We start from the raw sequence: 24,838 nt of genomic DNA on the forward strand, positions 1-24,838 counted from the left end.
TGAGAGAGTGAGATTCTGTCTCAAAAAAAAAAAAAAAAAAAAACCACAAAAATATATATTCTTTACTAATTTAAGAAAGTTCTCTTCTATCTATAAAAAGATTGCTAAAACATTTCATCATCATTGGAAATTAAATTTTCTCTAGTGCTTTTTTCCTGCAGGTACTTAGATTTTTTCTTCAATCTATTACTGTGATGACTTACATTAATGGATGTGTTACAGTAATAGATTTGATCATCAGTTTTCTCATATGCAAATACAGAAAATAATCTTTACTTTGTAGGATTTTTGTGATGTTTAAATTAGAGAGCATCTGTGAACAATTGCCAGGCAGGCAAAAAATAAAGGCCTACTGTTTCTTATTCCCCTCCAGATCCACTCTCCCCTCTGGCTCTCTGCCCTGTGACTGTGTAATGGTCACTGTTCTCCCTCGCTGTTGTTTCTGGTCAAGTTCAGCCAATGCAAGGTGGCAGCAAACTATTGAAAGATTGGAGGAAGGTGAAGTTGGAGTAGTTATTCCTCCAGCCATCTCCTTGCTAGGCTACAGCATGTTGTCTTCATCCTTCTACAGATGACCTTAGCTCCTATCATGCAGCCCTCTGTATATAGTTATCTGATCCAGATTCTGCTAACCACATTTTACACCTTCCTCTTTGAGCAGGTGACAGCTCTCCTCTCTTACCCACAGTTACTAGCCTCTGAATGATACTGTATTTCACATTGGTTTCCTTAATTAAGCTCCACCCACACCTTTGTGAATTGCCCCTTTACTTCACTGTCCTTAAATCATTTATTTTGTGCCTGTGTTTTGTGCTAGCAACCAAATACAGAGATAAGTAGTGTGTCCGGAACTGGTGGGTTCTTGGTCTCGCTGACTTCAAGAATGTAGCCGCATACCCTTGCGGTGAGTGTTACAGTTCTTAAAGATGGTGTTTCCAGAGTTTATTCCTTCTGATGTTCGCACATGTCTCAAGTTTCTTCTTTTTGGTGGGTTCGTGGTCTGGCTGACTTCAGTAATGGAGCTGCAGACCTTTGCGGTGAGTGTTACAGTTCATAAAGGCAGTGCGTCCGGGGTTGTTTGTTCCGCCTGGTGGGTTCGTGGTCTCACTGACTTCAGGAGTGAAGCTGCAGACCTTTGTGGTGAGTTTTACAGCTCATAAAGGCAGCACAGACCCAAAGAGTGAGCAGCAACAAGATTTATCTCCAAGAGTGAAAGAACAAAGCTTCCACAGAGTGGAAGGGGACCCGAATGGGCTGTGCTGCTGGCTGCAGTGGCCTGTTTTAATTCCCTTATTTGGCCCCACCCACATCTGTTAATTGGTCCATTTGACAGAGCACTGATTGGTCCATTTTACAGACTGCTGATTCATCCATTTTACAGAGGGCTGATTGGTCCGTTTTACAGAGTGCTGATTGGTGCGTTTACAATCCTTTAGCTAGACACAAAAGTTCTCCAAGTCCCCACCTGACCCAGAAGCCCAGCCGGCTTCACCTCTCAGTAGGTTATTCATTTCATCCCACTATAACCTGGAAATGGATGTAGATGGTTGTAAAATCAAGTATTTCTGCTCAGTTGAACATCTATTTAAGTCCTGGGTGATTTAAATGATTTGATCAATAATTATTATCTCTAATGGTGTCAAAACTTTTTTTTTTTAATTAAGTATTTATTGATCATTCTTGGGTGTTTCTCGGAGAGGGGGATATGGCAGGGTCATAGGGTAATAGTGGAGAGAAGGTCAGGAGATAAACACATGAACAAAGGTCTCTGTTTTTCCTAGACAGAGGTCCCTGGGGCCTTCTGCAGTGTTTGTGTCCCTGGTACTTGAGATTAGGGAGTGGTGATGACTCCCAAAGAGCATGCTGCCTTCAAGCATCTGTTTAACAAAGCACATCTTGCACCGCCCTTAATCCATTTAACCCTGAGTTGACACAGCACATGTTTCAGAGAGCAGGGGGCTGGGGGAAAGGCCATAGATCAACAGCATCCCAAGGCAGAAGAATTTCTCCTAGTCAGAACAAAATGGAGTCTCCTATGCCCACCTCTTTCTACACAGACACAGCAACAATCTGATCTCTCCTTCCTTTCCCCACACTTCCCCCACTTCTTTTCAACAAAACTGCCATCGTCCTCATGGCCTGCTCCCAATGGTCGCTGTCTCTTCGGAACTGTTGGGTACACCTCCCAGACAGGGTGGCTGGGCAGAGGCGCTCCTCACCTCCCAGACAGGGCGGCTGGGCAGAGGCGCTCCTCACTTCCCAGATGGGGCGGCCGGGCAGAGGCGCTCCTCACTTCACAGATGGGGTGGCCGGGCAGAGGCGCTCTTCACATCCCATACGGGGTGGCCTGGCAGAGGCGCTCCTCACATCCCAGACGATGGGTGGCTGGGCAGAGGAGCTCCTCATCTCCCAGACGGGGCGGCCAGGCAGAGGCACTCCTCACCTCCCAGACGGGGCGGCCGGGCAGAGGCGCTCCTCACTTCCTCCCAGACGGGGTGGCAGCCAGGCAGAGGTGCTCCTCACCTCCCGGGGTGGCAGCCAGGCAGAGGTGCTCCTCACCTCCCAGACGGGGCGGCCGGGCAGAGGCGCTCCTCACTTCCCAGACAGGGTGGCCGGGCAGAGGTGCTCCTCACATCCCAGACGGGGCGGCCGGGCAGAGGCGCTCCTCACATCGCAGACGATGGGTGGCCGGGTAGAGGCGCTCCTCACCTCCCAGACGGGGCGGCTGGGCAGAGGCGCTCCTCACCTCCCAGATGATGGGCGGCTGGGCAGAGGCGCTCCTCACTTCCCAGACGGTGCGGCCGAGCAGAGGCACTCCTCACTTCCTCCCAGATGGGGTGGCAGCCAGGCAGAGGCGCTCCTCACCTCCCAGACAGGGCGGCCGGTCAGAGGCGCTCCTCACTTCCCAGATGGGGCGGCTGGGCAGAGGCGCTCCTCACCTCCCAGACGATGGGTGGCCGGGCAGAGGCGCTCCTCACTTTCCAGAGGAGGCGGCCGGGCAGAGGCGCTCCTCACTTCCTCCCAGATGGGGTGGCATCTGGGCAGATGTGCTCCTCACCTCCCAGATGGGGCGGCCGGGCAGAGACACTCCTCACCTCCCAGACGGGGTGGCCGGGCAGAGGCGCTCCTCACTTTCTCCCAGACGGGGTGGCAGCCAGGCAGAGGCGCTCCTCACTTTCTCCCAGACGGGGTGGCAGCCAGGCAGAGGCGCTCCTCACTTCCCAGACGGGGTGGCCGGGCAGAGGCGCTCCTCACTTCCCAGACGGGGTGGCCGGGCAGAGGCGCTCCTCACTTCCTCCCAGATGGGGTGGCGGCCGGGCAGATGCGCTCCTCACCTCCCAGATGGGGCGGCCAGGCAGAGGCGCTCCTCACTTTCCAGACGGGGCGGCCGGGCAGAGGCGCTCCTCACCTCCCAGACGGGGTGGCGGGGCAGAGGCGCTCCTCACTTCCCAGATGGGGCTGCCGGCCAGAGGCGCTCCTCACTCCCAGACAGACGGGGCGGCTGGGCAGAGGGGCTCCTCACATCCCAGACGATGGGCAGCCAGGCAGAGACGCTCCTCGCTTCCTAGACGGGGTGGCAGCGGGGCAGAGGCTGTAATCTTAGCACTTTAGGAGGCCAAGGCAGGCGGCTGGGAGGTGGAGGTTGTAGCGAGTGGAGATCACACCACTGCACTCCAGCCTGAGCAACATTGAGCATTGAGTGAGCAGGACTCCGTCTGCAATCCCAGCACCTCGGGAGGCCGAGGCGCACAGATCACTCCAGGCCAGGAGCTGGAGACCAGCCCGGTCAACACGGCGAAACCCCGTCTCCACCAAAAATACAAAAACCAGTCAGGCGTGGCGGCGCGCCTGCAATCCCAGGCACTCGGCAGGCCGAGGCAGGAGAATCACAGGAGCCCGAGGCAGGGAGGTTGCAGCGAGCCGAGATCACGGCAGTACAGTCCAGCTTTGGCAACAGAGGGAGACTGAAAAAAGAAGGAGAGGGAGACCGAAGAGAGGGAGAGGGGGAGGGGGAGGCGGAGCCAAAATTGTTTTTTCTGTTATCAATCATTTGGACTACTTGCAGCTTTCAAATCAGTTAAATAAGCAATGTATATAAAGAGCCTAGCACAATCCTTTAGGCATTATAAAGACTATAACATTTGTTTTGTTTAAAAGAAAGAATGAAAGGGTTAGGAAAGGGGTTCAGAAGTAGAAATTTGAGCTATTGCAATAATTTTGAAGTTCACTGTGCTTTGCAAACCCAATATTACTTCCATTCTGTGATATTATTATGGAAATTACAGAGCAGAAGTCAGATCTGGAAAGCAAAGATGTGGGAAATTATTTAACGTATCAAAAGGAACCCACATCTACTCTAATTTTCCTCTTGGTTATGCCAACAATCTTTCTCATTTTGGAATGTGTTCTATAAGCTTTGTAAAAGGTCATAGACTACATAATGGTCCAGGTAGAGGCTAAGTGGGAGCTGGGGAATGATTGAATCAGCCTAGTGAGAAAACTGTAGCAATTATTCATTTGATGATGTTACTGCTTCTATATTTTGAATTATCCTAAAGATAATTAAGGTGATAAAAAAGTTAAGGTGAATTTTACAGTCCAAGGTACTGGAAACTACAGTTTTTAAGCTCTTTTTTTTGGGGGGGGGGTGGTGGTTAAACAAATATCTTTGGGAAAAAGCATAATTAAAAACAATAATCCAGAGGCCCATCTCTTCTTCGGTGTTTAAAATGCTGTATTTTAACAAGGTACGAAACAGAGTCCTGTTTAGGGAAACAGACAATATGATATTACTGAATTTGGTTATTTACAGGAATAGTCAAAATACATAATTTCAAAATAGACCCTAAATATAGGGCCCCATTATTGGATTTTGCACATTCCATCTTCCTCACCAGTAATACTAGAAGTAACAGTGACTTTTGTTTAACAATGTATATAGAGGCTTTAAAAAATACATAAAAATAAACCAAATAGAAAACAAAGAATGTAAAGATTCTCTGAATTGGCTCATTTAAAATCCCTCCACAGCATTCTACTGTGCTTTCCATTTATGTAAAACAATTTTGTTTCCCAGTCTTTCTTAAAAGTAGAATTCTTTTTTTATAGCTGCATAGTATTCCATGGTGTATACGTGCCACATTTTCTTTATCCAGTCTATCATTGATGGGCATTTGGGTTGGTTCCAAGTCTTTGCTATTGTGAATAGTGCTGCAATAAACATATGTGTACATGTGTCTTTATAGTAGCATGACTTATAATCCTTTGGGTATATACCCAGTAATGGGATCACTGGGTCAAATGCTATTTCTAGTTCTAGATCCTTGAGGAATCACCACACTGTCTTCCACAATGGTTGAACTAGTTTACACTCCCACCAACAGTGTAAAAGCATTCTTATTTCTCCACATCCTCTCCAGCATCTGTTGTTTCCTGACTTTTTAATGATCGCCATTCTAACTAGTATGAGATGGTATCTCATTGTGATTTTGATTTGCATTTCTCTGATGACCAGTGATGATGAGCATTTTTTCATTTGTCTGTTGGCTGCATAAATGTCTTCTTTTGAGAAGTGTCTGTTCATATCCTTTGCCCACTTTTTGATGGGATTGTTTGTTTTTTTCTCGTAAATTTGTTTGAGTTCTTTGTAGATTCTGGATATTAGCCCTTTGTCAGATGAGTAGATTGCAAAACTTTTCTCCCATTCTGTAGGTTGCCTGTTCACTCTGATGGTAGTTTCTTTTGCTGTGCAGAAGCTCTTTAGTTTAATTAGATCCCATTTGTCTATTCTGGCTTTTGTTGCCATTGCTTTTGGTGTTTTAGTCATGAAGTCCTTGCCCATGCCTATGTCCTGAATGGTATTGCCTAGGTTTTCTTCTAGGGTTTTTATGGTTTTAGGTCTTACATTTAAGTCTTTAATCCATCTTGAATTAATTTCTGTATAAGGTGTAAGGAAGGGATCCAGTTTCAGCTTTCTACATATGGCTAGCCAGTTTCCCCAGTACCATTTATTAAATAGGAAATCCTTTCCCCATTTCTTGTTTTTGTCAGGTTTGTCAAAGATCAGGTGGTTGTAGGTGTGTGGTGTTATTTCTGAGGCCTCTGTTCTGTTCCATTGATCTATATCTCTGTTTTGTTACCAGTACCATGCTATTTTGTTTACTGTAGCCTTGTAGTACAGTTTGAAGTCAGGTAGCATGATGCCTCCATCTTTGTTCTTTTTGCTTAGGATTGTCTCGGCAATGTGGGCTCTTTTTTGGTTCCATATGAACTTTAAAGTAGTTTTTTCCAATTCTGTGAAGAAAGTTACTGGTAGCTTGATGGGGATGGCATTGAATCTATAAATTATCTTTGGCAGTATGGTCATTTTCACAATATTGATTCTTCCTACCCATGAACATGGGATGTTCTTCCATTTGTTTGTGTCCTCTTATTTTGTTGAGCAGTAGTTTGTAGTTCTCCTTGAAGAGGTTCTTCACGTCCCTCATAAGTTGGATTCCTAGGTATTTTATTCTCTTTATAGCAATTGTGAATGGGAGTTCACTCATGATTTGGTTCTCTGTTTGTCTGTTATTGGTGTATAGGAATGCTTGTGATTTTTGCAGATTGACTTTGTATCCTGAGACTTTGCTGAAGTTGCTTATCAGCTTAAGGAGATTTTGGGCTGAGATGATGGGGTTTTCTAAATATACAATCATGTCATCTGCAAACAGGGACAATTTGACTTCCTCTTTTCCTAATTGAACACGCTTTATTTCTTTCTCTTGCCTGATTGCCCTGGCCAGAACTTCCAACACTATGTTAAATGGAGCGGTGAGAGAGGGCATCCTTGTCTTGTGCCAGTTTTCAAAGGGAATGTTTCCAGTTTTTGCCCATTCAGTATGACATTGGCTGTGGATTTGTTATAAATAGCTCTTATTATTTTGAGATATGTTCCATCAATACCTAGTTTATGGAGAGTTTTTAGCATGAAGCCTCTTGAATTTTGTCAAAGGCCTTTTCTGCATCTATTGAGATAATCATGTGTTTTTTGTCATTGGTTCTGTTTATGTGATGGATTACCTTTATTGATTTGTGTATGTTGAACCTGCCTTGCATCCCAGGGATGAAGCCAGTTTGATCGTGGTGGATAAGCTTTTTGATATGCTGCTGGATTTGGTTTGCCAGTATTTTATTGAGGATTTTTGCATTGATGTTCATCGGGGATATTGGTCTAAAATTCTCTTTTTTTGTTGTGTCTCTGCCAGGCTTTGGTATCAGGATAATGCTGGCCTCATAAAATGAGTTACGGAGGATTCCCTCTTTTTCTATTGGTTGGAATAGTTTCAGAAGAAATGGTACCAGCTCCTCTTTGTACCTCTGGTAGAATTCGGCTGTGAATCCGTCTGGTCCTGGACTTTTTTTGGTTGGTAGGCTATTAATTATGGCCTCAATTTCAGAACTTGTTATTGGTCTACTCAGGGATTCAACTTCTTCCTGGTTTAGTCTTGGGAGGGTGTATGTGTCCAGGAATTTATCCATTTCTTCTAGATTTTCTAGTTTATTTGTGTAGAGGTGTTTAGAGTATTCTCTTATGGTAGTTTGTATTTCTGTGGGATTGGTGGTGATATCCCCTTTATCATTTTTTATTGTGTCTACTTGATTCTTCTCTCTTCTTTATTAGTCTTGCTAGTGGTCTATCAATTTTGTTGATCTAAAAAAAAACCAGCTCCTGGATTCACTGATTTTTGAAGGCTTTTTTGTGTGTCTATCTCCTTCAGTTCTGCTCTGATCTTAGTTATTTCTTGCCTTCTGCTAGCTTTTGAATTTGTTTGCTCTTGCTTCTCTAGTTCTTTTAACTGTGATGTTAGGGTGTCAATTTTAGATCTTTCCTGCTTTCTCTTGTGGGCATTTAGTGCTATAAATTTCCCTCTACACACTGCTTTAAATGTGTCCCAGAAATTCTGGAATGTTGTGTCTTTTTTCTCATTAGTTTCAAAGAACATCTTTATTTCTGCCCTCATTTCATTATTTACCCAGTAGTCATTCAGGAGCAGGTTGTTCACTTTCCATGTAGTTGTGTGGTTTTGAGTGAGTTTCTTAATCCTAAGTTCTAGTTTGATTGCACTGTGGTCTGAGAGAGTTTGTTGTGATTTCTGTTCTTTTACATTTGCTGAGGAGTGCTTTACTTCCAACTATGTGGTCAATTTTGGAATAAATGCAATGTGGTGCTGAGAAGAATGTATATTTTGTTGATTTGGGATGGAGAGTTCTGTAGATGTTTATTAGGTCTGCTTGGTGCAGAGCTGAGTTCAAGTCCTGGATATCCTTGTTAATCTTCTGTCTCATTGATCTAATATTGACAGTGGGGTGTTAAAGTCTCCCATTATTATTGTGTGGAGTCTAAGTCTCTTTGCAAGTCTCTAAGGACTTGCTTTATGAATCTGGGTTCTCTTGTATTGGGTCCATGTAGATTTAGGATAGTTAGCTCTTCTTGTTGAATTGTTCCCTTTACCATTATGGAATGGACCTTTCTTGTCTCTTTTGATCTTTGTTGATTTAAAGTCTGTTTTATCAGAGACTAGGATTGCAACCCCTGCTTTTTTTTTTTTTTTTTTTTTTTTTGCTTTCCATTTGCTTGGTGGATATTCCTCCATCCCTTTGTTTTGAGCCTATGTGTGTCTCTGCATGTGAGATGGGTCTCCTGAATACAGCACACTGATGGGTCTTGATTCTACCCAACTTGCCCATCTGTGTCTTTTAATTGGGGCATTTAGCCCATTTACATTTAAGGTTAATATTATTATGTGTGAATTTGATCCTGTCATTATGATGTTCGCGGTTATTTTGCTCGTTAGTTGATGCAGTTTCTTCCTAGCATTGATAGTCTTTACAATTTGGCATGTTTTTGCAGTGGCTGGTACCGGTTTTTCCTTTCCATGTTTAGTGCTTCCTTCAGGAGCTCTTGTAAGGGAGGCCTGGTGGTGACAAAATCTCTCAGCATTTGCTTGTCTCTAAAGGATTTTATTTCTCCTTCACTTATGAAGCTTAGTTTGGCTGGATATGAAATTCTGGGTTGAAAATTCTTTTATTTAAGAATGTTTAATATTGGCCCCCTCTCTCTTCTGGCTTGTAGAGTTTCTGCTGAGAGATCCACTGTTAGTTGGATGGGCTTTCCTTTATGGTTAACCCGGCCTTTCTCTCTGGCTGCCCTTAACATTTTTTCCTTCATTTCAACATTGGTGAATCTGACAATTATGTGTCTTGGGGTTGCTCTTGTCAAGGAGTATCTTAGTGTCATTCTCTGTATTTCCTGAATTTGCATGTTGGCCTGTCTTGCTAGGCTGGGGAAGTTCGTCTGGATAATATCCTGAAGATTGTTTTCTAACTTGGTTCCATTCTCCCCATCACTTTCAGGTACACCAAACAAACATAGATTTGGTCTTTTCACATAGTCCCAAATTTCTTGGAGGCTTTGTTTGTTTCTTTTTACTCTTTTTTCTCTAAACTTCTCTTCTTGCTTTATTTCATTATCTGATCTTCAATCACTGATACCTTTCTTCCACTTGATCGAATCAGCTGTTGAAGCTTGTGCATGCATCACGTAGTCTCATGCTGTGTTTTCAGCTCCATCAGGTCATTTAAGGTCTTCTCTACACTTTTTATTCTAGTTAGCCATTCGTCTAATCTTTTCTCAAGGTGTTTAACTACCTCGTGATAGGTTTGAACATCCTCCTTTAGCTCGGAGAAGTTTGTTATTACCAACCTTCTGAAGCCTACTTCTGTCAGCTCATCAAAGTCATTCTCAGTCCAGCTTTGTTCTGTTGCTGGTGAGGAGCTATGGTCCTTTGGAGGAGAAGAGGTACTCTGGCTTTTAGAATTTTCAGCTTTTCTACTCTGGTTTCTCCCCATCTTTGTGGTTTTATCTACCTTTGGTCTTTGATGTTGGTGACCTACAGATGGGGTTTCGGTGTGGATGTCCTTTTTGTTGATGTTGATACTATTCCTTTCTGTTTGTTAGTTTTCCTTCTAACAGTCAGGCCCCTCTGCTGCAGGTCTGCTGGAGTTTGCTGGAGGTCCACTCCAGACCCTGTTAGCCTGGGTATCACCAGCGGAGGCTGCAGAACAGCAAATATTGCAGAACAGAATCAGCTGATTCTTCCACTGGAAGCTTCATCCCAGAGGAGCACCCCCCTGTATGAGGTGTCAGTTGGCCCCTACTGGGAGGTGTCTCCCAGTTAGGCTACACGGGGGTCAGTCTGTCCGTTCTCAGAGCTCAAACACCATGCTGGGAGAACCACTGCTCTCTTCAGGGCTGTCAGACAGGGATGTTTAAATCTGCAGAAGTTTCTGCTGCCTTTTGTTCAGAGGCAGCAGGCCTTGCTGAGCTGCGGTGGGCTCTGCCCAGTTCAAGCTTCCCTGGCCTCTTTGTTTACCTACTCAAGCCTCGGCAATGGCAGATGCCCCTCCCCCTGCCAGGCTGCTGCCTCACAGGTCAATCTCAGACTGCTGCGTTAGCAGTGAGCAAGGCTCTGTGGGCGTGGGACCTGCCGAGTCAGGCATGGGATATAATCTCCTGGTGTGCTGTTTGCTAAGACCATTGGAAAAGTGCAGTATTTGGGCGGAAGTTTCCAGTTTTTTCCAGGTACAGCCTGTCATGGCTTCTCTTGGCTAGGAAAGGGAAATCCCCCGACCCCTTGCACTTCCCAGGTGAGGCATCACCCCATCCTGCTTTGGCTCGCCCTCCGTGGGCTGTACCCACTGTCCAACCAGTCTCAATGAGAGGAACCAGGTACCTCAGTTGGAAATGCAGAAATCACCAGTCTTCTGCTTTGATCATGCTGGGAGCTGTAGACCAGAGCTGTTTCTATTTGGGGGCATGGATGAAGCTGGAAACCATCATTCTGAGCAAACTATCACAAGGATGGAAAACCAAACACCACATGTTCTCATTCATAGGTGGGAATTGAAAAATGAGAACACTTGCACACAGGGCAGGGAACATAACACACCGGGGCCTGTCGTGGGATGGGGGACAGGGGGAGGGATAGCATTAAGAGAAATACCTAATGTAAATGATGAGTTAATGGGTGCAGCAAACCAACATGGCACATGTATACCTGTGAAACAAACCTGCACGTTGTGCACATATACCCTAGAACTTAAAGTATAAAAAAAAGTAGCATTCCAAATGTAACTCAGGTTCTACCCTTAGAGGCTCTCACATGAGATTTTGATTCATAGCTGAGTCATGTATAGAGAAAGGCAGGGTTTGGGGTGTCCTGTTTTGCTAATGGAGGTCATGGCCGAGGTGGCACATTTGTGCTGGCAGCCGTGGCAGGGGCTTTCTGATTCAACAGCTCTTGGAAACTCAGTCTGATTCTGCAGTAACCCCAACAACTGGAAAATGAGCTGCCCATATCCCTTAAACAGTCCCTGTCTTACACCAGTGGAGTGGATGATTTTGTTGCTTGACACACACAAAAAAACTCTGTCTAATAGTGAATTATAGTGTGTCATAGAGCTGAAATGCACAATAACAGGAAAAGAATATGCCCCCTTTTGAAATACACATTTAAGAATGCTTAGAATCCTTATTCTGAATCAGATACTGTGTGCATTGCTCGGAGTACAGCCCCCAAGAAACTACCGTGTGAATTTCTAAACGTGGGTGTGGGCAGTGGCATGGGCCTGGGTTAGGAGTGGTTCACAGATAAAAACAACCAAATATTAAACGTGATTGTAAGCACAACATATAAAGCTTACCACTCTTGGAAGCCTGCCACTTTTTGAAATCAGACAAATCAGGAAAAAAGAAGAAGGAAACAGAGGAAAGCAGAAAGGGAAATAAGAAAAGGGAAAAAAAGAAACAGAAAAGGTATCTAACACTTTATAAATACTTGATCTGCATGATGCACAAACATTGTCTTATTTGAAATGCCATCATGATATATGAAATAGGTCAGGAATATTTTTTCCATTTTAGAGGTGAGAAAATCAAGCCTCAGTCTGGGATTTAAACCCAAGTCTATCTATCCCTAGAACCCACACTGTTTTTAACGTAGTCTAGTGTGATGGGGGTGGCGAGAGACTTAGTAAAAATTCTAATTATCTTTGCAAAGTTGTTAGTTGGATACCTATCAAAAGACTTTACTGTAGAATGAGATTTAGAATTGTGAGCATCTTTTCCCTTGAACTTTAACCAGAGCTTATTGAATTTTTCCCTCTACAGAAATTCAAATCTTTATACTTTGGATGTTTAAACTGGGCAAATTTCAAATGAGGATATGCATGTTTCTGGACATTTCTTCCTGTTCCCAAAAATTTTGTTGATTTGTCCTGATGATGTCTATGAATAACTCTGTGGGATAGAGAACTGTAAAGCTAGGAAGAACAATCCTGCCAGAATGAACTGTGCATTAACAACACATAATTTCCTTATAGATTTAAACTAAGCAAACATGTAAATGAATAACCTTTTTAAGGACAAGCTACATCACCAATAGAGTTTACTTAATTTATTTTGACAACTGCCTCTAATTACTTAACATCACACATTATATGGGTAAAAAAAACAGTTAATAATGTAAAACCTCATTGCTGTTTCAGGTCGAGTGAGAGATGTGTGCATATATTCTCCAGGCATTTGTGGAGTGGATCATGTTGCGCTCTCTCTCTCTTTCTGTGTGTGTGTGTGTGGGTGTGTGTGTGTCTGTGTGTGTGTGTGTCTGTTGGGACAATTTCTTCAGATAAATTTTTGGATTTGCGGATGTGAAGAGATTAAATTCCATATGGAATGTGAAAAAATAATTCATAAATATTGCCAATTCTCAGCTCTGAAAAAAACAATGGCTAAACTTTATTTTAGATTACATTATATACTATATACTATATCTAATTTACATGCCTGGCCTTTGTGGGGCATCCTCTTATATGTTAATCTAGCGCCCTCTTGTGTAATACGTTTTAATAACAAAGTTTGAGAGTTTTTATATATCATGTTTTGATTTCTAATTTCTAAAAGAATATACTCATTGGATAGTGTTATTATTTTATTTTCTTTGTATTTTTTGTATTTTCAAAGTGCACATAATAAAAAAAATATAAATGAACAAGACTGAATTTTCAAGTCTTATGTCATGCCCATGACTGTCAGTAAACAAAAACCACTTTTCTGAATCAGGACATTTCTTAAGAAAGTCAAATTTACTCCCAGGAGGCAAAGGAAAAATAATATCGTAAAACAGTACAATTCATTTGGATCAATTCTTAGAATTTTAGAGAAGAAGAAAATGCAGCGATCCAGTGAGGGTTAGGACGTGGCTGGCACTTGCTTTTCATCTGTGTCATGCTGCTGTCACTGCCTGGGCTGGCACAAGGCTAAAGGGCATTGCTAGTGTTTTACACGGAGAACAGTTTTCTGATCATTTTTCTTTTTTCAGGAACTCTCACGTGAAAATCAACGTGTAAGCAGGGAGAGGGAGTGTTGCTCTGATCCAAGGCAGGAAAGGTGAAGCCCTGTCTACTGTCCCTTCCTGGGAGGCACCTGAGGGTTGTGTGGTTTGTGAATCCTTAGGCTTCTTGGGGCCATGGTTTGACAGCACAATTATAAACTTTGCTCTTTTGAGCTGTTATGAATTGAATTGTATCTTACAAAACTTGTATGTTGAAGTCCTAACCCCTCTAGTACCTCAGAATGTGACCTTGTTTGGAGACAGGGCCTTAACAAAGGAAATCAAGTTAAAATGAAGTCAGTAGGATGGGCTGTAATATAACTAGCATCCTCACGAAAAAAAAAGGAGGAAATTGGTGTAGATAAAGGCAGAGGTTTGGGTGATGTCTCTACAAGCCAAGAAACACCACAGATTGCCAGCAAACCACCAGAAGCTAGGAGAGAGGCATGCAACGCACCCTCTCTCACAGCCCTCAGAAGGAACTCATCCTGCTGACATCCTGGTCTTGAACGTCTACCCTCCATAACTGTGAGAGAATAAATTTCTGTTGTTTTAAACCACCCAGTTCATGGAACTTTACTATGGCAGCCCTAGAAAATGAATCCACATTTGCGCTCAATGGCATGGTGGGTTGTTCTTGCTGGCTGAAGTAGTACAGCCAGCACAGATTGTAGGTTAGGCTGCATAATTTAAAATCCCTGGAGAAAGGACAACTTTGTAGTATAATGTAATAAATAATCTATTGTAAAAAATAATTATCTCAGTGAAAAAAAGTGCTTTCTAATTGCCCAGCAGCCTTGTAAATGTTTATTTTTATGCAGAATTATTATTTGTATTTATTTATTTTTATTTTTTGAGAAGGAGTCTCACTCTGTCACCCAGGCTGGAGGGCAGTGGCATGATCTCAGCTCACTGCAAACTCTGCCTCCCTGGGTTCAAAGGGTTCTCCTGACTCAGCCTCCTGAGTAGCTGAGATTATAGGTGTGGGTTACCACACATGGCTAATTTTGGTATTTTTTGTAGAGTTGGGTTTTCACCATGTTGGCTAGGCTGGGTCTTGAACTCCTGACCTCAAGTGATCTGCCTGCCTCGGCCTCCCAAAGTGCTGGGATAACAGGCATTAGCCACTGCACCTAGCCCGTTCTTTGTTTTCTATTTGGTTCATTTTTATAAAGTTTTTAGAGCTTCTATATACATTGCCAGTGTCATGCCTAATTATTTTAAAGTAACTGCTGGCCATCAAGGCATTTCACTATATCAGTTGCATCACTTAAAGATAAGAGCATTTTCATATTTAGCCAAAATAACATTTTCTCACTTTAAACACATTATTTTAAAATAGTCATCTTATCTAATAACCAGCCCACATCTAAATTTCCCTAAATGTCCCCCAAATCACATATACTTGGCTTGTCCAAAACTGGATCCAATTTGAGACCACACATTGCATCTAACTGCCATTTCTTGCCCCTTTTAATCAGGCCAGTCACATTTTAATGGCACTGTCTTGCTGAAGAGAATAAGTCATAATGAAGAAAATACACCAAATTCTGGATGTCTCTGATTGTTTCTTTGTGGTATCTTTTAGCTTGTTTCTGTAAATTGGAATTTAGATATGAAGGCTCTATTAGATTTGGGCTAGACTACATCACAGATGTGTTTTACTTCATATTGCATCTCATTAATAGGCCCACAATATCTGGTTGTCCACCAGTGGGATGCTGAGAGAGACCACTGAGAGTGGGGATAACATCTTGAACCCTCCATTGCAAGAAGAAACTAATCTCTGTGTGGTTATCATGGCCTCATATAGGTGTCTAGTTCCCTACCCATCATTCGTCTAATAGTGTCAACACCAGTTCATGGCCTGACTGGTTGATTTAATTGTTGCCAAATGATTATTTCCTAATTCTGTCACTTCACGTGTGTTGATTGGGGACATTCCTTATTAACTGGAGCTTTCTGGTTACCCTGTGATACAGTCCCTGCTTAAAAGAAGGATGAATTGTTTATTCCTTCCCGTTACTCACAAATTTTGAGAATAAAGAATTCGTTTAATAATTATTTTAATTAGTGATATGTGATATCCTTTTTTTCCTGACTTCCCCTTTTGTTAATGTCATTATAAACTCTGATTTTTAATAAATTTAATGAATTTCAAAAAACTACAATCATAGGGCAGGGGTGGTTTTTCAAATGGTCACAAATGTAATCAGTAGAATACACTTTAAACTGGATTCTGAGTCCTTTTGATAGGACTCCATTAATCTTTATGAGTTTCTTTGCTTGCTTTTGGGCACGAGATCTGAATACCTTTAGTGGAGAATCATATGAGTACTTTGGTTTGAATGATGGTGCACTCACCAAAATTCATATGTTGAAACTGAACTGCCAATGTAGTAGTATTAAGAGATGGGGTCTTTAAGAGGTTATTAAGTCATAAGGGCAGAGCCTTCAAGGAGGGGGTTATAAATAGACCTTATAAATGGACTCGAGGGAGTGGGTTTGCTCTCTTCCACTCTTCTGCCATGTGAGGATGAAGCATTCCTCCTCTGTGGCCCTTCCATCCCTTCTACCACATAAAGACAGAGTGTTCCTCCTCTCTGGAGGTCACAGCAACAAAGCACCATCTTGGAAGTAGAGAGCAGCCCTCACCAGAAAACTGAACCTGCTGGCACATTAATCTTGAATTTCCCAGCTTCCAGAACTGTGAGAAAATAGAATTGTGTACTTTATAAATCACCTGGTCTCAGATATTTTGTTATAGCAGCACAAACAGACTAAAACAGTCAAATTCACCTTTTTAAGAGTGCCAATTGCTAATGCAGTGACATCGCATCTTGGATATACCATGGACAGAGTTGGAAGCTGGAAGATATACATTTTTAAGAACATGAGTTCATATTGATATTTTCAGCTTTAGTAATACAGTGTTTTTACTTGACTTCTTTAATTTTATAAACGTATCTCTTTCCTTTTGTATTTTTTCCTATAATGTAAAGAAAATAATTTGAAGAAACAATACCAACATTGCCATTGAAAACAGTTTAAAAGTTTTTGTCAGTATTTTGTCCTTAGAATGCATCCCAAGCATTGCTGGTAAGATGGCCGAATAGGAAAAGCTCTTGTCTGCAGTTCCCAGTGAGATTGATGTGGAAGGTGGGTGATTTCTGCATTTCCAACTGAGGTACGCAGTTCATCTCACTGGGACTGGTTGGACAGTGGGTGCAGCCCATGGAGGGTGAGCCAAAGCAGAGTGGGGCATCGCCTTACCCAGGGAGCACAAGGGGTCAAGGAATTCTCTCCCCTAGCCAAGGGAAGCCATGAGGGACTGTGCCGTGCCATGAGGAATGAATGGTGCACTCCAGCCGAGATATTGCACTTTTCCCACAGTCTTCACAACTCGCAGACCAGGAGATTCCCTCCAGTGCCTCCACCACCAGGGTCCTGGGTTTCAAGCACAAAACTGGGCAGCCGTTTGGGCAGACACCAAGCTAGCTGCAGGAGGTTTTTTTTTCCATACCCAAGTGGCGCCTGGAACACCAGCAACACGGGACCATTCACTCCCCTGGAAAGGGGGCTGAAGCCAGGGAATGAAGAGGTCTGACTTGGTGGGCCCCACCCCCATGGAGCCCAGCAAGCTAAGATCCACTGGCTTGAAATTCTCGCTGCCAGCACAGCAGTCTGAGGTCGATCTGGGATGCTCGAGGTTGGTTGAGGGAGGGGCGTCCACCATTACTGAGGCTTGAATAGGGGATTTTACCCTCACAGTGTAAACAAAGCTACCAGGAAGTTCAAACTGAGTGGAGCCCACTGCAGCTCAGCAAGGCCACTGTGGCCAGACTGTCTCTCTAGATTCCTCCTCTCTGGGCAGGGTATCTCTGAAAAAAGGCAGCAGCCCCAGTCAGGGGCTTATAGGTAAAACCCCCATCTCACTGGGACAGAGCACTTGGGGGAAGGGGCAGCTGTGGGCACAGCCTCAGTAGACTTAAACATCCCTGCCTGATGGCTCTGAAGAGAGCAGTGAATCTCCTAGCACAGTGTTTAAGCTCTGCTAAGCGTCAGATTGCCTCCTCAAGTGGGTCCCTGATCCCCGTGTATCCTGACTGGGAGACACTTCCCAATAGGGGCCGACAGACACCTCATACAGGAGAGCTCTGGCTGGCATCTGGCAGGTACCCCTCTGGGACAAAGCTTCTAGAGGAAGGAACAGGCAGCAATCTTTGCTGTTCTGCAGCCTCCACTGGTTATATCCAGGCAACAGGGTCTGAAGTGGACCTCCAGCAAACATCAGCAGACCTGCAGCAGAGGGACCAGACTGTTAGATGGAAAACTAGCAAACAGAAAGGAATAGTATCAACATTAACAAAAAGGACATCCACTCAGAGACCCCCTCCAAAGGTCACCGACTTCAAAGACCAAAGATAGATAAATTCACGAAGATGGGGAGAAACCAACACAAAAAGGCTGAAAATTCCAAAAACCAGAACGCCTCTTCTCTTCCAAAGGATCACAACTTCTTGCCAGCAAAGGAAAAAAACTGGATGGAGAATGAGTTTGAAGAATTGACAGAGGTAGGCTTCAGACGGTGAGTAGTAATAAACTCCTCCGAGCTAAAGGAGGATGTTTTAACCCAATGCAAGGAAGCTAAGAACCTTGAAAAAAGGTTAGATGAATTGCTAACTAGAATAACTAGTTTAGAGAAGATAAATGACCTGTTGGAGCTGAGAAACACAGCACGAGAACTTCATGAAGCATACACAAGTATCAATAGCCAAATCGATCAAGCGGAAGGAAGGATATCAGATATTGAAGATCAACTTAAAGAAATAAAGCAAGAAGACAACATTAGAGAAAAAAGAATGAAAAGGAATGAAGAAAGCCTCCAACATGGGACTATGTGAAAAGACAAAATCTACGTTTGATTGGTGTACCTGAAAGTGATGGGGAGAATGGAACCAAATTGGAAAACACCCTTCAGGATATTATCCAGGAGAATGTCCACAACCTAGCAAGACAGGCCAACATTCAAATTCAGGAAATACAGACAATGCCACAAAGATACTCCTCAAGAAGAGCAACCCCAAGAAACGTAATCATCAGATTCACCAAGGTTGAAATGAAGGAAAAAATGTTAAGGGCAGTCAGAGAGAAAGATTGGGTTACCCACAAAGGGAAGCCCATCCGACTAACAGCAGATCTCTCTGGAGAAACCCTACAATCCAGAAGAGAGTGGGGGCCAATATTCAATGTTCTTAAATAAAAGAATTTTCAACCCAGAATTTCATATCCAGCCAAACTAAGTTTCATAAGTGAAGGAGAAATAAAATCCTTTACAGACAAGCAAATGCTCGCTGAGAGATTTTGTCACCACCAGGCCTCCCTTACAAGAGATCCTGAAGGAAGCACTAAACATGGAAAGGAACAACCGGTACCAGCCACTGCAAAAACATAACAAATTGTAAAGTCCATCGATACTATGAAGAAACTGCATCAACTAGTGGGCAAAATAACCAGCTAGCATCATAATGACAGGATCAAACTTGCACATAACAATATTAAACTTAAATGTAAAGGCTAAATGCCCCAATTAAAAGACACAGATGGGCAAGTTGGGTAGAATCAAGACCCATCAGTGTGCTGTATTCAGGAGACCCATCTCACATGCAGAGACACACATAGGCTCAAAATAAAGGGATGGAGGAATATCTACCAAGCAAATGAAAAGCAAAAAATAAAAATAAAAAATAAAAAAAGGCAGGGGTTGCAATCCTAGTCTCTGATAAAACAGACTTTAAACCAACAAAGATCAAAAGAGACAAAGAAGGGCATTACGTAAAGGTAAAGGGATCAGTGCAACAAGAAGAGATAACTATCCTGAATATATATGCACCCAATACAGGAGCACCCAGATTCATAAAGCAAGTTCTTAGAGATCTACAAAGAGACTTAGACTCCCACACAGTAATAGTGGGACACCCCACTGTCAATATTAGACAGATCAATGAGAGAGAATATTAACAAGGATATCCAGGACTTGAACTCAGCTCTGGACCAAGTGGACCTAATAAGACATCTATAGAACTCTCCACCCCAAATCAACAGAATATACATTCTTCTCAGAACCTCATCACACTTATTCTAAAATTGACCACATAATTGGAAGTAAAACATTCCTCAGCAAATGCAAAAGAGTGGAAATCACAACAAAGTCTCTCAGACCATGGTGCAATCAAATCAGAACTCAGGATTAAGAAACTCAATCAAAACTGCACAATTACTTGGAAACTGAACAACCTGCTCCTGAATGACTAATGGGCAAATAACAAAATGAAGGCAAAAATAAAGATGTTCTTTGAAACCAACGTAAACAAAGACACAACGTACCAGAATCTCTGGGACACAGCTAAAGCAGTGTTTACAGGGAAATTTATAACACTAAATGCCCATAAGAGAAAGCAGGAAAGATCTAAAATTGACACCCTAACATCACAATTAAAAGAACTAGAGAAGCAAGAGCAAACAAATTCAAAAGCTAGCAGAAAAGATCAAATAACTAGGATCAGAGCAGAACTGAAGGAGATAGACACACACAAAAAAAAAACCTTCAAAAAAATCAATGAAACCAGGAGCTGGTTTTTTGAAAATATCAACAAAATAGACCGCTAGCAAAACTAATAAAGAAGAAAAGAGAGAAGGAGCAAATAGGTGCAATAAAAAATGATAAAGGGGATAACAGCACTGATCCCACAGATACAAACAACCTTCAGAGAATACTATAAACACCTCTGCACAAATAAACTAGAAAGTCTAAAAGACATGGATAAATTCCTGGACACATAATCCCTCCCAAGACTAAACCAGGAAGACGTCAAATCCCTGAATAGACCAATAACAAGTTCTGAAATTGAGGCCATAATTAATAGCCTACCAACCAAAAAAAGTCCAGGACAGGACAGATTCACAGCTGAATTCTACCCAAGATACAAAGAAGAGCTGGTACCATTTCTTCTGAAACTATTCCAAACAATAGAAAAAGAGGGAATCCTCCCCAACTCATTTTATGAGGCCAGCATCATCCTGATACCAAAACCTGGCAGAGTCACAACAAAAAATAAAATTTCAGGCCAATATCCCTGATGAACATCAATGCGAAAATCCTCAGTAAAATACTGGCAAACCGAATCCAGCAATACATCAAAAACTTATCCACCACCATCAAGTTGGCTTCACCCCTGGGATGCAAGGCTGGTTCAACATATACAAATCAATAAAGGTAATCCATCACATAAACAGAACCAATAACAGAAACCACATGATTATCTCAATAGATGCAGTAAAGGCCTTCAACAAAATTCAACAACTCTTCATGCTAAAAACTCTCAATAAACTAGGTATTGATGGAACGTATCTCAAAATAATAAGAGTCATTTATGACAAACCCACAGCCAGTATCATACTGAATGGGCAAAAGCTGGATGCATTCCATTTGAAAAGTGGCACAAGACAAATATGCCCTCTTTCACCACTCCTATTCAACATAGTATTGGAAGTTCTGGCTAGGGCAATCAGGCAAGAGAAAGAAATAAGCGTATTCAAATAGGAAAAGAGGAAGTCAAATTGTCTCTGTTTGTAGATGACGTGATTGTATATTTAGAAAACCCTATTGTCTCAGCCCCAAATCTTCTTAAACTGATAAGCAACTTCAGCAAAGTCTCAGGATATGAAATCAATGTGCAAAAATCACAAGCCCTCTTATACACCAATAACAGACAAACAGAGAGCCAAATCTTGAGTGAACTCCCATTCACAATTGCTATAAGGAGAATAAAATGCTTAGGAATACAACCAACAAGCAATGTGAAGAACCTCTTCAAGGAGAACTACAAACCACTGCTCAAGGAAATAAGAGAGGACACAAATAAATGGAAAAACCTTCCATGCTCATGGATAGGAAGAATCAATATCATGAAAATGGCCATACTGCCTAAAGTAATTTACAGATTCAATATTATCCCCATCAAGCTACCAGTGACTTTCTTCACACAATTGGAAAAAACTACATTAAATTTCATGTGGAACCAAAAAAGCACCCGTATAGCCAAGACAATCCTAAGCAAAAAGAACAAAGCTGGAGGTATCACGCTACCTAAGTTCAAACTATAGTACAAGGCTACAGTAACCAAAACAGCATGGTACTTCTACCAAAACAGATATGTAGACCAATGCAACAGAACAGAGGCCTCAGAAATAACACTGCACATCTACATCTATCTGATCTTTGACAAACCTGACAAAAACAAGAAATAGGGAAAGGATTCCCTGTTTAATAAATGGTGTTGGGAAAACTGGCTAACCATATGCAGAAAACTGAAACTGGACCCTTTTCTTACACCTTATACAAAAATTAACTCCAGGTGGATTAAAGACTTAAAGTAAGACCTAAAACCATAAAAACCCTAGAAGAAAACCTAGGCAATACCATTCAGGACATAGACATGGGCAAAGACCTCATGACTAAAACACCAAAAGCAATGGCAACAAAAGCCAAAATAGACAAATGGGATCTAATTAAACTTAAGAGCTTCTGCACAGCAAAAGAAACTATCATCAGAGTAAACAGGCAACCTACAGAATGGGAGAAAATTTTGCAATCTATCCATATGACTAAGGGCTAATATCCAGAATCTACAAAGAACGTAAACAAATCTACAAGAAAAAAACAAACAACTCCATCAAAAAGTGGGCAAAGGAATGAACAGATACTTCTCAAAAGAAGACATTTATGCAGCCAACAAACATATGAAAAAAAAGCTCATCATCACTGGTCATTAGAGAAATGCAAATCAAAACCACAGTGAGATACCATCTCATGCCAGTTAGAATGGCGATCATTAAAAAGTCAGGAAACAACAGATGCTGGAGAGGATGTGGAGAAATAGGAATGCTTTTACACTGTTGGTGGGAGAGTAAATTAGTTCAACCATTGTGGAAGACAGTGTGGTGATTCCTCAAGGATCTAGATTCAGAAATACCATTTGACCCAGCAATCCCATTATTGGGTGTATACCCAAAGGATTATAAATCATTTTACTATAAAGACACATGCACACATATGTTTACTGCAGCACAATTCACAATAGCAAAGACTTGGAACCAACCCAAGTGCCCATCAACAATAGACCGGATAAAGAAAATGTGGCACATATACACCACGAAATACTATGCAGCCATAAAACAGAATGAGTTCATGTCCTTTGCAGGGACATGGATGAAGTTGAAAATCATAATTCTCAGCAAACTAACTCAAGAATAGAAAACACAAACACTGCATGTTCTCACTCATAAGTGGGAGTTGAACAATGAGAACACATGGACCCAGGGATGGGAACATCACACACTAGAGCCTGTTGGAGGGTGGGGAGCTAGGGGAGGGATAGCATTAGGAGAAATACCTAATGTAGATGACGGGTTGATGGAAGCAGCAAACCACCATGGCACGTGTATACCTATGTAACAAACCTGCACGTTCTGCACGTGTACCCTAGAACTTAAAGTATAATTTAAAAAAGAGACAATTATTAACTTCAAGGATAACAAAAATTTGTATAGAGAAGGAAAAGTAGTCATGACATTTACTATATTTTTTAACTGATCTAAAGTATTTCCATGGCTTAATGATATAGGGTGACTATGAATCTAACCAAAATTATATCATAATTCCATAGGAATGAAGGAGTGTAGGAAGGTGTGTGGCAGATGCGCCGGACAGCAATAACTCAAGCACACCCTGAGAATGACCCTGTGTGTTTCACATTCTGAGCTAAGGAATGCGGGAGTGGCGAACCGGGAGATTCACTCCTTATCTATGAAGATCTATGAAGGGCATCTGAACCCCTGGTTCATTACTTTGAACACAGGTGGTACAAGGAATCTAGGCCTTTATTTTGGTTTGAACGAAGGTTGCTAGGTGGAGGTTGCTAAGTGAAAATGCTACGTAAACTGCATGCTTTGTACAAACAGTAGTGATTCTCCTGTCCAGCTGCCACTCCTGAACTGCCCTGTACTTAAACCCTCAATAAATCCTATGACTAGTTAAAAAAAAAAAAAAAAGGAATGCATCCCATTAAGAAAGTACAGTCAGGTTACTTAGTTTTAAACTTACTTAAAATATATCTTTCCTCTGTGGAGCTTCCCTAATAATTTTATATACAATGAGGTTTATTTGTTTTGTTTGGCTTTCAATTTTAGCAGTTGAGATTTTAATGACATTATATTATTTACTAGGTAATGATTCAGAAATCAAATCCGAATAGAAAGCCCTCCTTTCTCTCCTTATCCTCCACCTCATTTCTTCTCATTATAGGTAATTATTTTTAATTGTATCTTCTTTATCCTCCTATTGATTTTTATAAGTGCATTTTTGCCTTATTTCCATCCTTTCCTACACAAAAGATAGCATGCAATTTATTGCTATACTCCCTTGCTTTTGTACATGACAAGATAGCCCGGCGAACTCTCCACAATAGTGTGTCTCTACCTTTTTATGATTGCATGCAGTACTCCATTGAGTTTCCTAATTGAGCACTTTTTGAATACTCTCACTCTGGTTGAGGATTATGTAGCCTCATGAGCGTAGACGGAGCAAAAAAAAACCCTTATTTTCATGTCTCCTCTACCCCACCCACCCCTTGCAACAAAGGCATACGTGTATTTCCTGGATTCCTTCAGTCAGACTGCTGGAAATGAGCTCTTGGGGAAGGAGGCTTTGCATAAAGCCAATTCTGATGGTGTGAGAGGCAGCAGGGTTGTTAGGTTTTTGAGTGGTTCTCAGCTTGGTTTCTGGAGGAGAAGTGGCATGGGTGATTTTGGCAGTTGCAGATATGGTAGAGTCCACTTCCTGGCAGCAGGACAAACAGCAGCATCTGGTGCTGTGTGGGCTGAAGCCATGGTGAGGGTCTCTTTGTCAGACCCCCTATGCAGTGATGTTGGGACCTTGTTCCCAGAAACTTAGCCTTGAGCCTGGTGTTCCAGCCCACACAACACTTCTCTTAGCTGCCTGGGATCCTTTTAATAAATTTCTTTTCTGCTTAATTGACTGGAGTATGCTTTTCTTGCTTATGCCTAAGAACTCTGACCTAAATACTCTTTATGAAAAAAAATGATTAACAACACTAAATACAGAAAGTGAGAAAAGGAATGTTCCGCTGTCCTTTCTTCATTTGTAATAACTTTCTCTCAGCCTGTCCTTGACATTTCTTTTCTCCTCATTATTCTGCTTTAAAAAATACCTAAGTTTTGAATTCCCTATTTTGCTTCTTTCTTGTGTACCAGGATATTTTGCTTCTTTCTTGTGTACCAGGATGGTAACCGGAGATATTAAGCTGAAATTTTGCCCTCTACCT

The 24,838-nt window shown here is 42.1% G+C and overlaps 1 long non-coding RNA gene across 1 annotated transcript in view; it reads left to right on the forward strand.

Annotated features, from left to right (window-relative positions):
- Positions 1-24,838, forward strand: part of LOC129056740 (uncharacterized) — an 86,685-nt gene that overhangs the window by 49,435 nt on the left and 12,412 nt on the right. The gene's annotated exons all lie outside the window — the stretch shown is intronic.

Source organism: Pongo abelii, chromosome 5 (assembly GCF_028885655.2).
Source record: "Pongo abelii isolate AG06213 chromosome 5, NHGRI_mPonAbe1-v2.0_pri, whole genome shotgun sequence".
In the NCBI taxonomy this organism is placed as follows: Eukaryota; Metazoa; Chordata; class Mammalia; order Primates; family Hominidae; genus Pongo; species Pongo abelii.